Source organism: Cuculus canorus, chromosome Z, assembly GCF_017976375.1.
Source record: "Cuculus canorus isolate bCucCan1 chromosome Z, bCucCan1.pri, whole genome shotgun sequence".
Taxonomy (NCBI): Eukaryota; Metazoa; Chordata; class Aves; order Cuculiformes; family Cuculidae; genus Cuculus; species Cuculus canorus.
In genome coordinates, this window is record NC_071441.1 from 4114993 (window position 1) to 4129582 (window position 14590).

General features: G+C 41.2%; 1 long non-coding RNA gene across 2 annotated transcripts; it reads right to left on the reverse strand.

Annotated features, from left to right (window-relative positions):
• Window positions 1–219: 219 nt before the first annotated feature.
• LOC128850489 (uncharacterized) lies at window positions 220–11594 on the reverse strand. 2 transcript variants are annotated; one of them, XR_008447897.1, is made up of 3 exons: window positions 11476–11594; window positions 8535–8641; window positions 220–1091 (listed from the first exon to the last, which is right to left on the reverse strand). It is a non-coding gene; the product is annotated as an uncharacterized LOC128850489 (long non-coding RNA). The 2 variants fall into 2 exon arrangements; XR_008447898.1 differs by lacking the exon at window positions 220–1091 and adding an exon at window positions 5175–5856.
• Between the last annotated feature and the right edge of the window lie 2996 nt (window positions 11595–14590).

Below are 14590 nucleotides of genomic sequence, written 5' to 3' on the forward strand. Positions count from 1 at the left end.
TTGACTAATGACATCCCAAAATCCATAGAAAACACACTCTTCTACCCTAACAATGTGCCTTGCAGCCTGTTTCTCTGGATAGATGGCATAGCATTTACCTGTGTTAAAATGGTGTTAGTGAAACGAACAAATCTTAAGATGTCACCCAGGACAACCCATTATAAATAGTGAGTTCACATCTTGTTTACCTCTCCAATGAACTATACTGATATATGCAGATAATTCAAAGAGGTTTTGTCAAATTTTTATTTGAACTGCTCCCATCAGAAAGATAAATTTCACAGATACTTTTTTTGATATGTCACCTACCCAGGGCATCCATGAGCCAAAATTCTTGGCATTTGTTGTGTTATTGCATTCTAATACCTTTCTGACGGTGCAGTCTTTCCTTGATCTTGCCCGAGGTTGATGTCAGCTTGCCATTTTACAAGTTTAGAAAGATGCAGTTTACAAAGTGTTTAGGATCCGCTCAGTTCCTTATAAGAATAAAGATTATGTAATTTTCTGTGGAAGATGAAGTAATTCAAAATTCAACTTCACTTCAAACTCCATATAAAAACATTGACGTATAAATTACTCTGTTTGTGGCCATTAGCAGTTAACACGCTCAATATTTTTACTATATTTATAATTCTTGGACAAGATTTTTTTTTGTATGGTAAATTCAAGTAATTCCATCCTTTCTTCTTTATTTTTAATGACCATGGAGTTTTAGTGAGTTCTTTAACTTCTTCATTGGTGGTTTTATCCAGTATTGTTCTTTCTGCTGGCCCAGTATTTTCCATACACACATACATACTCAGCTGCTACAAATATCTTCGTTCTTGATGTTTTGGGTTTATTTTTTTAATAAATAGAGCCACGTCCAGTAATGATTGTCAGTTTGGAGCATCTATGAAAGTCTTTTTTACCGGTTTCCAGCTACTTTATACTTTTTTTTCCTGGTATACCAAAGAAAGTCTGAAGAATTCCTGATCAATCTTTGTCCTGGTTTATAAACCAAACTGTATCAGTCACAGGATTTCTACAGGATTTCCACTGACCATCTTGTGGTGCAGAGGATGTTTTCTTCTTTCTTCATTGTTTATGATCTGCACAAAAAGGCAAAGAGTGCCTTGCTATAAATTTGGGATATTTGGCAAGGTGTTCTTAGTATTACAGGCCTTGTAGGTGCTAAATATCTTCTCAAGCAATCAAAATTACGCGTTGACATGTTCAGAAATAATTTCCACCCATATCAGAAACCATTGCATTTTTTGAGGCTTGTAACCTATGGAGTAGGTGCAGCAGACATTTTGGTAGGACCAACTCAACTGATACAAAGACACGGTTGCTGTTACTCTGGAAAGACCACACAGAAGCAGGGGTAATTATTTACAATTCTTTGTACTTAAATATCTCTTTCCATTCAACTTTTATCTTCAGCTTTGAGAGATTGGATCTTTGAAAGCAACCAGTATGTATAATACTCAGAACTGTACTCTATTTCGACATGGAGAAAGCAGCAGTATAATTCCATCTATTTTATCTATTTGTAATCCCACAGCACCAAGACCTCCTAAAATGGCGTTCTGTAGATGGACACATTTTTTCCTGAACGTTTTAGCAAGTAGGGGGACTGCTATTTCTGGTTCCTCAGACTCTTCAATAGCCTATTGTCCTATTTTATGATCTATAATTTAATACATGAATTAGTATACAATCAATGTCCTATATTTCTGAATTGTTTGTAACTCTAAATAATTCCATATCATTTCTGTATTTCTTAATCATCTGTAGCCACGGAGTTGAGTATCACGTGAGTTATACCACTGCAGCTGAGTAATACCAGCTAGCTCAAAGGTCTTTTCCTAAATTTTTATTTCCAATTCCCCTGACTCTCAGAGTGATTCTAGGAACAATGACTGTTTTTCTCATCCCAGTTTTTGATGTTTCAGTCCTTTTACATTTGTTCATACGTACTTGCAAGTTCTTCTGCAGAGTCTAGCTGTTATCTAGCATACAATTCCTTTTTACAGAGGAGGAAGTAGTCTAAAAGCCATCCATTGTACCTTCCTAGAAAAAGTGTCCCTGGCATCTATGTTTTTCTGGAGTAGTTTCCCTGAAATAAAGATATTTCCCCTAATTTATATTACTGGTAGAAAAGACCCCATTGCATGCGTAGCTCCAGCAGAGGATTAAACATAGATTGTGATGCCACAGACCTATGCCTAACCTCTGAGTATGGTTTTTTTTTTTTCATTTATGATAGGCAGTATGCGACTGGTGCAAACAAGTAATTCCCCTGGATATAGGCAAGTGGTAAATAAGACTTCCAACTTATGCCTGGAATAGATGAAGCAGGGACCCCTTGCAAAACCAAAATGTTGCTACTATCATACCAATGAGGCAAATCTTAAAAAAATAGCTGGACTTATGAATTTGGGTTAGTGATAGCATTTTCCCATCTGATTTTCAGAGAAATGCAATTCAAATGTATCCAACTGGCCTGTGCAGCCGTGTTTCAGATCTCTTGGCTGTTAAACTGACACTTTCAAATGTTCCGAATAAGAACTCAGAAACTACTATTTTTTAATAAACCAGAGTGGGAGAACATGACTTTGTCATAGGAAACTGGTGATAAGTGTCAGTTGCTGCATTATTTTTGAAAGACCAGTGGAAAAAGTTTCTTAAAAGTAGCAACTTCTGTGTTTTTACTGTAATCGGAAAGTCTACTTCTGCTTTAGACTTCTTCATGATCTAATAAAAAGGCTGTGCTTTCACAGAGCCTTATTATTCCTTTACTAACCAAAGAGCGGTGCATATGGGTTATGCTACGTACTGAGAAGGTTTAAGATTTTGGGGAAGTGGATTCCTCTCTTTCTACTTGTAGGTGTAGTCAGTGAAAAATCTTGAGCTCCTTGGTTCCTTCCTCAGACTCCTTCCACAGGGTCTGGTGCCAAATTCTGAACGCCTTCTATATGTGTTATGGATAAAGATAGAAGCAATGCTGCAATAAAACTTAAATCCCTCACACAAACCTGCTCAGGAAGGGAATCACGTTTGGTATGATGCAGGACAATCACGTATATGTTGAAAATAAAGATATATTTAATATAGAAGGTGAAATTTGAACTATCTCACACTGGGGATTCTGAAGCTGATGGTGAACAAAGGATAGGGGTGCTCCTGTGGTTATGTTGCTTAGACTCTCTGCAGACCCAGCGGGGGAGAACACGTGTGTGTGTGCATGTCAGGGATGATGATGACATTTGTTTTGTCTTTTATGGAATGCCATGCAGGAGTTCTCCAAGCACTGCAACTGAAGCAGTCATCATCAGCAGAAAAATATCTTTCTGGTCAGTAACACACACTGCATGGGTACTGTCTTCTTTGCTGTTCATGCATAAATAGAAAAGGGAAGGAACTGAGCGTGAAATATTCATTCTGTAGCAAAAATGAAGAACACCTTGTGCACATATCAGCATTTAAGAAAGATGTTTATAGAACACAAAACTACAACACCCTCCTTTTTCCATTGAAATATGGAAAGAGCTACTATTTTCAGGAGCTAAGTCTTTGAGGCATGTATTAGTTGTGAGGGAAAGAAATAGAGCTAAAATGGATCACATATATAAGATGTTAGAGGAAACCTATGATTGAAGCTAGTGTTGAGGGTCAATATGTAATTTTATTTGGTGCCAGGTGGACCCTAGGCACCTGCATGGTTATCAGGAAAGACAAAGCAATCATAGATGTGTTTCCTATTTCAGTCTGTCAATCATAAAGCTTATTTCTTGAAGGAAGACTTTATAGGAGCACCGAGTAAGAGATTTCAACATTGTTTCCTTGGTCTTGGAGGTTATTCTTTTACAGAGATGTACTAAAGGCCATCTCTTCTTTGTTCCGTATGCACACATGATGTAGCTTTAAAAGCAGGCTTTTCTGCTTTTCTTCCCCAAGTAATAATATCCTTGAGATACAGATGGGATTGCTGCACATGAGCCCAATGGTTTTTAACAAGGCTTCTTTCTTGCAGATGGCATGCATCATTTTTAGGAAGAAATTGATTTTGGATCTACCCTTTAATTTAGTTGAATAATACCTACATTTGACCAGAACTTAATTAAACTGATAATGTCATAAATCAAGCTGGACTGAGTTGTTCTTCCTGTATAAATGTTGTCACGAGTTTGTGTGAAGCTTCTCTTCCTTGTTTTCAAGTTTCATAAAAAAGAAGCAAACTATAGTTGCAACAGTGTTCTTCAGTCAAGGATCAGATTCTGATTACCTTACTCTTGCTGAGTGACAGCTCTACAATAAAAAATTTATTGCTAATATTGCAGAAATAGAAGCAGAAAATTTGGTCTCGGGTAACCCAAAAGTGTTAGTATCTTACTTGGAATATAAATGCAGAATTTGTATTTACTTTTGTCCTTTGCCTCTTGTTTTATCCCTGGGAAGAGTTAAACTCCATCTTCCCTACACCTTCCCATTAGACAGCTGTAGATAGCACTAAGAGCCAGATTGAGCCTTCTCGAGGCTGGACAAACACATTTCTCTCAGCCTTTTTTTTTTTATGCCCTTGTTTTCCAGCTTCCGGACATCTTGATAGATGTTTGCTGGGCTTGCTTCAAGATGTCAATGTCTGCCTTGTAGTGCTTCCAGTTTGGGATGTCTCAGTACTGCAAGTGTGGCCCGATTGAGAAGAAGAATCACTTTCTCATCCTGCTGGATATATCACTGAGGATTTCATCAAGCTGAGCTCTGAATCCCTCTTCTTTGGTTAGGATTGCAAAACCACCCTCAGTGTGTCTTTGCTGCTGACTTGCAAGAACCTACATAATCTTAAAGGAACAGTGAATTTGTGTTCATTTTAAAGGAGCCTAGGCTTGATAATAATTACACGTTTCTTTATTAGCTGACCCTTATCCTGTTTGCTCTGGTGATTAGACAGCAAACGCGTTCATGGTTAACTAATAGTGTTTTATTCAGAGGTAGTTAATCCAGGTTTTATTTCATCATCTTTACCAAAATCTAATTCAAGATGAAAAACATTGCTTGGAATAGAGATATATTTTGTAGGTAGATACTAATAAACACAAATACTTGGTAAACATTATACTGCAAGTTGAAGCTACTATGTCCTGAGTGGATACAGGAATTGCTTGAAGCCTACACCCAGAACTCCATAATGCAATAGCATTGACTGAGGCAGAGCCAACTGCAAGATGTGTCGTCTCCTGAGAGTTTCAAAAGCCAAGTAACCTGGTTATAAAATCTAAGTATTTGACTATTCCAGTAGAAATCTTTGCTGAAATTGCAAGACTAGCTTTCTTTTTTTACTGTTCTATTTTCAGCCAAGAGTATGGCTTGCCGAGCTTATCTACTTGCAGCTGGCTTTTGAAGGCAAACACCTATGGGTACACACAGATTACACTCCTGTTTACGAGCTCCAGCAGCCTCCTCTGCATATTTAGTAAACATATCAAGCCACTGCATTAGAGAAGACCCAGTTTCTCAGCAGCGGGCGCTCATCACTAAACGGGACGCTTCATCTCTGTCTTTATTTTGCCAACAATGGGGTAAACCTAAACTGCCTGGATGCTTGTGCTCAGGCTGAGAGTTTAGGCATAGACCCTTGCCTTTCTTGAGGACATGCTGAGCTCAGACATGCCTGTGGGGAGCAGCATCTGGGACTAGGAACCCTATAACCCCTGCTGGCTGCATAATCCTGTATCTGTCTGTAGCAGACAAGTTGCCTTGCGCGGTGTAGCCTCCATGTCCATTTTAATCCTGTACTTCTTTCTGTGCTTCCTTCAGACTAGCAAGCACCACGCAGTGACCCAGTATTTCATTTCTCTTCCTTCCAGCTCTCTGAAAAACAACAAGTGGGAAAGGTCATGCTTGCTACACCTATCAGTCCTTCCCAGTCCAAACAGCAGCATTTGAAGGCCGGAGATACTCAACCATGCACTTCCCCAGCTGCTGAGTGAGGCCTTTGTGCTATCTCTCTAACTACTCCCTCAGATTTGCAGCTGCGAAACCGCCACTGAGAGTGGCGTAGGGGGGTCTCAGATATTGAAAGTCTGTGAGAATTCTTGTACATCTCTCGGTGTATACCTTGAGGCAATCAAAATGTTTGCTATGATTTTGAATAGCATATCGCTCACAGTCCCTAAGTATTATTACAGGTCTGGCTGACCGTGGTACCTGTGGAATGATTAATTTACAGATTCCATCTGCTACAGATAGGGGTATTAATTTATTTTTTTCTGTAGGAAAATACCATAAAGGCTTCACTAAGCTTGCTGCTTTCTCAAGTGATTTAATTCAAGAGCATAGGGTAGGGCTGAGGGTATGATGTTGCTGATTTGAGTAGTTGGATTTCTTTGCGTTAAAATGTAATTAGATTGTTTCTATTTTGTTTTATTAGCATGTTATTACCATTACTAAATATTTGCAGCCCATATAGACTTCAGCGAGTCTAAATGGAAACTAAAGATGGTAAAAATGACCTATGCTCTTGCACAAAGATAATAGTCTGTTTTGACTGTCTGCTGTGTACGCATATGCTGTCTCCTGTCCCAGCCCTGAGTCCTGTTAAATGGAGTTCCCGACCAACATTTGTGTCCTGTAGAATCATCGAATCGTAGAATCATTAGGTTGGAAAAGACCTTTGAGATCATTGACTCCAACTGTCTGTAACTAAATCACGTCGCCAAGCCCTTCATCTACCCACCTTTTAAACACCTCCAGAGGTGGTCACTCAACCACCTCCCAGGGCAGCGTGTTCCAGTGCCTGAGAGCCCTTTCTGTGAAGAAATTTTTCCTAATGTCCAGTCTAAACTTCCTCTGAGGCAGCTTGAGGCCATTCCCCCTTGTCCTGTCACCTATCACTCAAGAGAAGAGACCAACACCCACCTCTCTGCAACCTCCTTTCAGGCAGTTGTAGAGAGCAATAAGGTCTCCCCTCAGCCTCCTCTTCTCCAGGCTAAACACCCCTAGCTCTCTCAGCCGCTCTTCAGAAGACTTGTTCTCCAGCACCTTCACCATCCCCATCACTCTTCTGTGGACACACTCCAGGACTTCAATGTCTTTCTTGTAGCGAAAAGCCCAAAACTGAACACAGGATTTGAGGTTCAGCCTCACCAGTGCTGAGTACAGGGGCAGAATAACCTCCCTGGACCTGCTGGCCACACTTTCTGATCCAAGCCAAGATGCCATTGGCCTTCTTGGCCACCTGGGCACACTGCTGGCTCACGTTCAGCTGGCATCCGCAGCTTCTTCTCTGCCAGGCAGCATTCTAGCCTCTCTTCTCCAAACGTGTAGCGCTGCTCGGGGTTTTTGTGTGCCAGGTACAGGAATCTGCACTTGGCCGTGTTGAACCTCATCCTGTTGGCCTCAGACCATCAATCCAGACTGTTCAGATCCCTCTGTAGAGTCTTGCTACCCTCCAGCAGATCAACACTTCCTCTCAGTATAATGTCATCCACAAACTTGCTAAGGGTGCACTTGATCCCCCCATCCAGGTCCTCCAGCTGGAGTTAACTCCATTTACCACCACTCTTTGGGCCCGGCCATCCAATGAGTTTTCAAGTCAGCAGACGGTGTGCCTGTCCAGGCCAGAGGAAGCCAATTTCTCAAGTAGGATAATGAGATACTGTGTCAAAGGCTTTATTAAAGTCCAGGTACACTACATCCACAGCACTCCTCTCATCTGTCATATGGGTCTCTTTGTCATAGAAGGCGATCAGGTTAGTTTGGCAGGACCTGCCTTTCATAAACCTGTGCTGAGTGGGCCTGATCACCCCGTTGTCCTGTTTGTACTATGAGATGTCACCCAAGATGATCTGCTCCATGACCTTCCCCAACACTGGGTTCAGACTGACAGGTCTGTAGTTTCCTGGATCCTCTCTCCAGCTCTTTTTGTAAATGGGTATAACATCTGCCAGCCTCCAGTCTGATGGACCTTCCCCAGTCAGCCAGGACTGCTGATAGATGATGGAAAAGGGTTTGGCAAGCACCTCTGCCGGCTCCCTTAATACCTTCAGGTGAATCCCACCCAGCCCCATAGACTTGTGAATATCTAATTTGCCTAGCAGGTCTCTAACTTTTCCTTCTTCAACCAAGGGAGCTTTGTTCTGCTCTTCCTCCCTGTCTACTGGTTTGTGAGGTTGAGTACCCAGAAAACATCTCACCTTGCTATCAAAGACTGAGGCAAAGAAGGCATTAAGCACCTCAGCCTTATCCTCACCCTTTGTCACTGTTTTCACTGTACCTTACAAAAACTCATGTTTCTCTCATAAGGTGGAAAGAGGACATCCAAGTGGTAACCATCTACTTCCCTGGTGTGGAAAGTGATTAATCATGCTGTATTTTTTGTGATGGCCACCCTGCATAAGGATACTGGTGTACCTACTATTGCTTATTAATTGCAGCCACCAAAGAAAGTGTGAAGGGATAAGGCGTCATATAGTGAGGTTTTCTTAGCAGTGACTTGTGGAGTTTGTAGAGATGAAGCTGTTATATTATTAGACTGAAAGTATACTCACGCTGGCATATGAATAAATGCTTCCTCTCCAGAATGAATGCTCTTTCTGGCGGTATGTGTCCGATGATGAAGTCCCAGCTGTGTTGGGGTGCCATACAGAGGGCATGCCTGAGGAAAGGCAGTGTGGTGACATGAATTGGCGAGGTGTTTTATCCAGTCTTTCCCCATGCCTGTAAAATTTTTGGCAGTTTGGAAGCTTTGCCTCAGTAGATTCAGTGGGAATTGACAGGGCAGTGTCACTATTTGAGCTGTGTGTATTAGTAGCCAATATGAAAAAATTTGTTTTTGTAATGAGGTTCAGATCTACAGCTGTGGAGTTTTTAGTGCTCACTGTGAATTAAATTAGCAGTTTTGGAGGTTTTTTTATGTGGGCTGTGTCACATACCATTTCATATTTTCCTGGAAGAAATAAGGAAGTACTCTGGCCAAGATGCTGCCTATTCTGAATAGAGTTTTTAGACTAAAAGAACTTCTTCTTTCATATCATCTCCATCAAGTCACTTCAGAGTAGCAGAAACTGCTTTGGAAATTAAAAGAACGGATTCTGGTACCCTGGATGAATCAACCAAAAGCCAAAGGGGTGGGGGTAAACCGGTCTTGCTGCTTTTCACAGATTTACATTAAAATAAATGAATAAAAGAATAGTGGCAGACCCTCTGAAATCCTCTATTCTCACCTGGTTATGCTGTAACAATTCCTAGGAGCTTTGGAGAATCAAAAACCAAAGAAGGTTGTACTGGGGAGATTCTGGGAGGAGTGGATGTTGCACACAGGTCTTGGTCTTGGCACAGCAGCCTGTGACGTTTAATTGTTACGGGGTGCCTATTTAGTACTCTGAGACTGGAAGTAATTGATGAATATGGCTCAAGGACTTGAATTTGAAAGATTCAGCATTTGGCTCATTTGGAGAAGGGAATGCAAGAAGCTGAAGAAGATGTAAGCAGTATGAGCATTACCTGTCCATTCAGTACTGTGTAGTCAACTTAGAACGGCAATAAAACGATATAAACGTTCTTGTATTAGAGGAGACTATTGTAAGTCTAGAATTAAAACTCTTGACTAGTGTTTCTATGTCTGTTTGATCTGCCTCAAAGCAAGCTTACAGGCTGTAAACTGCATTAAAGTTACTGTGGCTGCTACAGGTGTCCAACAAGCAGCCCTCCAGCCCTTGTGCTGCTAACTTCTGAGTTATCCATGAGCATCCTCTGTGGGTATGAGTAGGTAACTGCAACGAGACCAACAGCAAAAAGTGCACGTGAACATTAATTACAAATGAGTATATTATTGCAGCTTTTGCAGAACTGAGTGTGTATCCCATATCCCACAGATTCAAAGGATGCTCCCCAGAAAAAGGCAGGGAGCCACATTTTGAGCTTTTATACCTTCAAGAGAGGCTGTTGAGTCCTACTTGCTGCCAGTGTGCTACTGCAGAGAGATTTCAGTGCTTTACTAAAAAAACAAGTGAACTCTGGACCTGATATTTCTATAGCACAGGCTGGAAAAAAATTAAGTACTGAACTGTTTGAACATTTGTGTCAAAGAGTGTCTTGAGCTGGGGGACAAACCCCCCAACCCTAAAGAAAATTTCCGTGGAAAGACTCTGTTCTGTGATTTATTATATTGCTTCTCTTTTTAGTTCTTGTTAGAAGCATAAAGCCAGGTCACTTAATCTCTTCATCTGTTGGTGGGGGCAAGGGAATTTCACAGGAGTAAAAAAAAACCTAGAAGAACAGTGCTAATCTTTTTGCAACACATTTCTTAATTTTATCTCCCAGGTTATGCATAAATGTGGCAGTATGTGCTACACTATACCCAGAAAAGAACCTACTGAAAGACTCTTTGCATTCCTTGCAGAAGAGAATAAAGGGGAAGGACTAGCACATGACGAATGAATTGCAGTTCTTAATTCAGAAGTCAAACCACTAAGATTTGGGTTTCTTCTCTGTATTTATAGATGATTAAGTCTATTTTGTAGAAATGACTATTCACTTTCACTCAGTGAAATAAAGGTGTTAGTGAAAGCTAACTAGCTTCCATCTCGTGAAGTAATCTTATAATTAGAAAAAAAAGTGTTTACGTTTATGAACTTTTTAAGTCTCCCAATAAATAAAAGTTCTTCCAACAAATACTTATCTAATTACTAGCATAAATTTGTAGCTAAACTTTCCACACAGAGATGGAAAACTTCATTCCAATCCCGTTTATTGCAGTAAATTAAGGTATTCGAAAGAAGAATCTGTTAGTGTTCAAATCTATGCACCTGTATTCAAATATTTATTTAAACAGCCTACTGTAATGAGAAATGCAAACATTTCATTTCAGTATCCAGGCTGCATAACTGCTCTTTGTTTTAACATTTTCCTGTCTCTTTTTGTACAAACCTATCTTGTTAGAGCTCCAGAGGTTATTAAGTTGCTGACCTCCTTTACAATAGTCTTTAATGATGAAACCTGTATAGTCTGAGATTACTGCCTCTTTGTTCTGATCACAATCTACAAGAAGAATCTTACTGCTAGCGTGGACAGGAAGATCACATAGACAGATTCATGGTGACCTGTAATTTTGGTACAAATAGTTTCTGTGCTGTATGAATGCAATGGATGAAGTTCCAAATAAGAAACAGCAAGCCAGTTTATAAAAGCACCACTTAAGTAAGAAACTGATGAAACTCACTCTATCTGGAAATTGAACATGTGAAGAGGTACTACATCACCTTATTGAAAAACAATTTCAGAGAGGAGAAAATCAAATGCATTATAGAAATCAATGGCTGCCTGAAAAGTAATAAGCAGAAGCAGGAATTTATATGCTTACTGTAGGACTAGTTCAGATTTAGCCTCTGCAACTGGATCTACTCCTTCCAAGGTCTCTCTTGGGGATGTATTGCAAATCAAGAATGAAAATTAAGATCTAGAAATAAAACACTTAGAGAAGAGACTTACGAGATCAGCAGTTCCAATCCCTATTTGTCATGGACGGCTATATTGTATGAGAATTTACAGCTCTATTTTAGAGCTAGTGAGGTTGTTTCTCATTCTGCTTTACAGGAAGGCTGTCCTCAGTCCCAGTCCTCAGAGAGTTTGACTCATTTGCAGCTCGTAATAAGCCTTAACAACAGTAGACACCCACAAGCAAGACCCACAAGTTGCAACTGAACCAACAGCAGATGATGCATATTGCAAAAAAGAAACGAAGTGTGCTTGTTGTGGCCAACTCTCTGTTAAAGGGCACTGAGGCACCCATCTGCTCAGCCTGGCAGGGATTCACATGAGGTCTGCTGCCTTCTGGAAGCTAAGATCTGGGGTGCTGCAAAGAGTGCCACGTCTTGTCAAGAGCACAGACCACCATCTAATATCACTCTTTCATACGGGCATGAATGACACTGTAAGCCCTAACCTAGGCAGAATCAAGAAAGACTGTAAGGCTCTGGGGAAGAAAGGGAAGAACCTTGGTGCCCAAATAATATTTTGTTCCATATTACCAGTTCAAGGAATAGGGGAAGACAGGAATAAATGCATAATGCAGGTCAGTTTCTGGCTGAGTGTCTGGTACTGCTGCAAGGATTTTGGCTTTTATGATGAAACAACCCTTCTATGAGGACTACAACCTGCTGGGTTGGGATGGAATACACCTATCTAGAAGAGGCGGGAGAGTCTGTGGCAGTAGCCTGACCAACATAGTGAGGTGGGCTTTAAACTAAAGGACTTGGGGGGAGGGACTGAGTACAACAATGCCCATGCCACCATCACCACAACTAATTGGGAAAAAAAACAGGTCAATCAGAGCACTGTAGAATGTGTCTTACCTATCTTCCTAAATGAGAATCAAAACATCAACTGCCTCAAGTGTATGTATACTAATACATGCAGTCTGCATGCAGGCAGAACAAGAGACCCCCTTGGCTTAACCATGAGCTTCTGGGTCTGCTCAGAACCAAAAGGGAAATGTATCAGAGGTGGAGAAGTTGAGCATTACCCCTTGAAAATTACTAGGGCACTAATAAGAATATGCAGAAATGCAGGTCATAAAGTAAAAGCTCAGCTTGAACTTCAGTTGGCCAAAGATGTCAAAAATTTCAAGTAACGGTTCTTCAATTATGTTAACCACAAGCAGAAACAGAAGGACAATATTGGTTCACGGTAAAACAGGAGAGGTGAATCAGTCACCATTAGTGTTGAAAAGGCAGAGGTCCTCAATACCTTCTTCACTTCTGTTTTTACTAGTGCTGTTGGGCCCCAGGGCATGGGAACAAACATCTGAGTTGATGTAGACATAGAGCCACCATCAGTGAATGAGAGCTGGGTTGTGAACTATTACGGAGCTTGCCGTGTACAAATCAATGGGCTCAGATGCCATCCGCGCAAAGGTGTTGAGAGAGGTGGCTGATGTTGTTGTGAGACCATTCTCCATGGTCTTTGAGAAGTTGTGTAGATGAGGGGACATCGCTGAAGACTGGAAGAAGGCTAATGTTGCCCCCACACAAGAAAGGCTCCAAGGAGGACCCAGCCAATTATAGACCTATCGGCTTCACTTCAATACTCGGGAAGGTTAAGGAGTGAATACTCCTAGCAACCATCACAAGTCAACTGAAGAACACCATGGAGAAAAGACAACATGGATGCAGTAGGGGCCGACTGTGCTTGACAAACCTGATAACCACCTATGACAATTGGTTTATGAAGGGTAAGAGGTGGACATTTTCTATCTGGACTTCTCCAAGGCTTTTGACAGGGTTCCTCACAGCCTCCTCCTAGAGAAACTGACTCACTACAACTTGGACAAATGGTCTGTGCAGTGTGTGAGGCATACAGGCCATGCCCAGGGTGTGATGGTAAATAGTTCTTTCTCAAACTGGTAACCAGCCACAAGCGGGGTTCCCCAAGGGTTGGTATTGGGCCCAATGCTGTTTAATATCTTCAAGAGTGACCTGGTTCCTAGGATCAAGATGACCCCGATGAAGTCTGCAGACGACACTAAGTTGAGTGGGGAGGATGACCCTCCACAGGGAAGAGCTACCCTCCAGGAAGACCTGGACAGACTGGAAGAGTGGTGTAGCAGTAACCTTATGAAGTTCAATGGAGATAAGTCTAGGATCCCTTGGAATGCATAACCCTTGCATTCAGCTGAAACAGTTCCACTTGGCTGGAGAGCAGTTCTGTGGAGAAGCACTTGGGGGTTTTAGTAGACAACAGGCTCAACATGAGTGAACAGTGTGCTGCAGCAGCAAAGAAGGCCAACAGAATGCTGGAGTGTATCGAGAAAGGTATCTCCAGCAGAGATAAAGAAGCAATAATTCCATTCTACTCAGCATTGCACCTGCCGTATTGCATCCAGTTTTTGTCCCTACTGTACAAAAAATATGCAAACAGGTTGGAGAGGGTCCAGAGAATGGACATTAAGATGATCAGAGGACCAGGAAACCTACCATGGGAAGGAAGGCTGAGAGAACTGAGTTTGCTCAGTCTTGAGAGGAGAAGGCTGAGGGGAGACCTTATTACCATGTACCAGCACATAAAAGGTGTCTACCAAGACGATGGAGACTCACTTTTCACAAAGAATAACATGGAAAAGAAAAAGGGTAATGAGTATAATAAGTTGCTCCTGGGGAGATTCTGATTGGATTCCTGAAGAAGATTTTGCACCATGAGAACAATTAAACATTGGAATAATCTCCGCAGGGGAGTGGTGGATTCCTCTGCACTGGATACTTTTAAGGCTCATCTTGGCAGGGTTCTAGACCATCTCGTTTAAACTACAAATTACCTAAAAGATTGAACCAGGTTATCCTTGAGGTCCCTTCCAACCTGGCATTCTGTGATTCTGTGATAATGCACTTGTATGTGGTTTATACCTACTTTGTTCCTTGCCATCGCTGTCCTTCATTCTCAACAGCTTCTCTTCCTTACAGGTTTTTACGCCTTTGACATGTTCTTAAAGAGGAATGTTGCCCTATAATACCAAAATCTTTGATATTGTTTATTATTTCTTCTTCCCACATCATCCTAATATAACCTGCTCCAGATTAAATTGATGTTTTATTGAAGAGTAATCTGAATT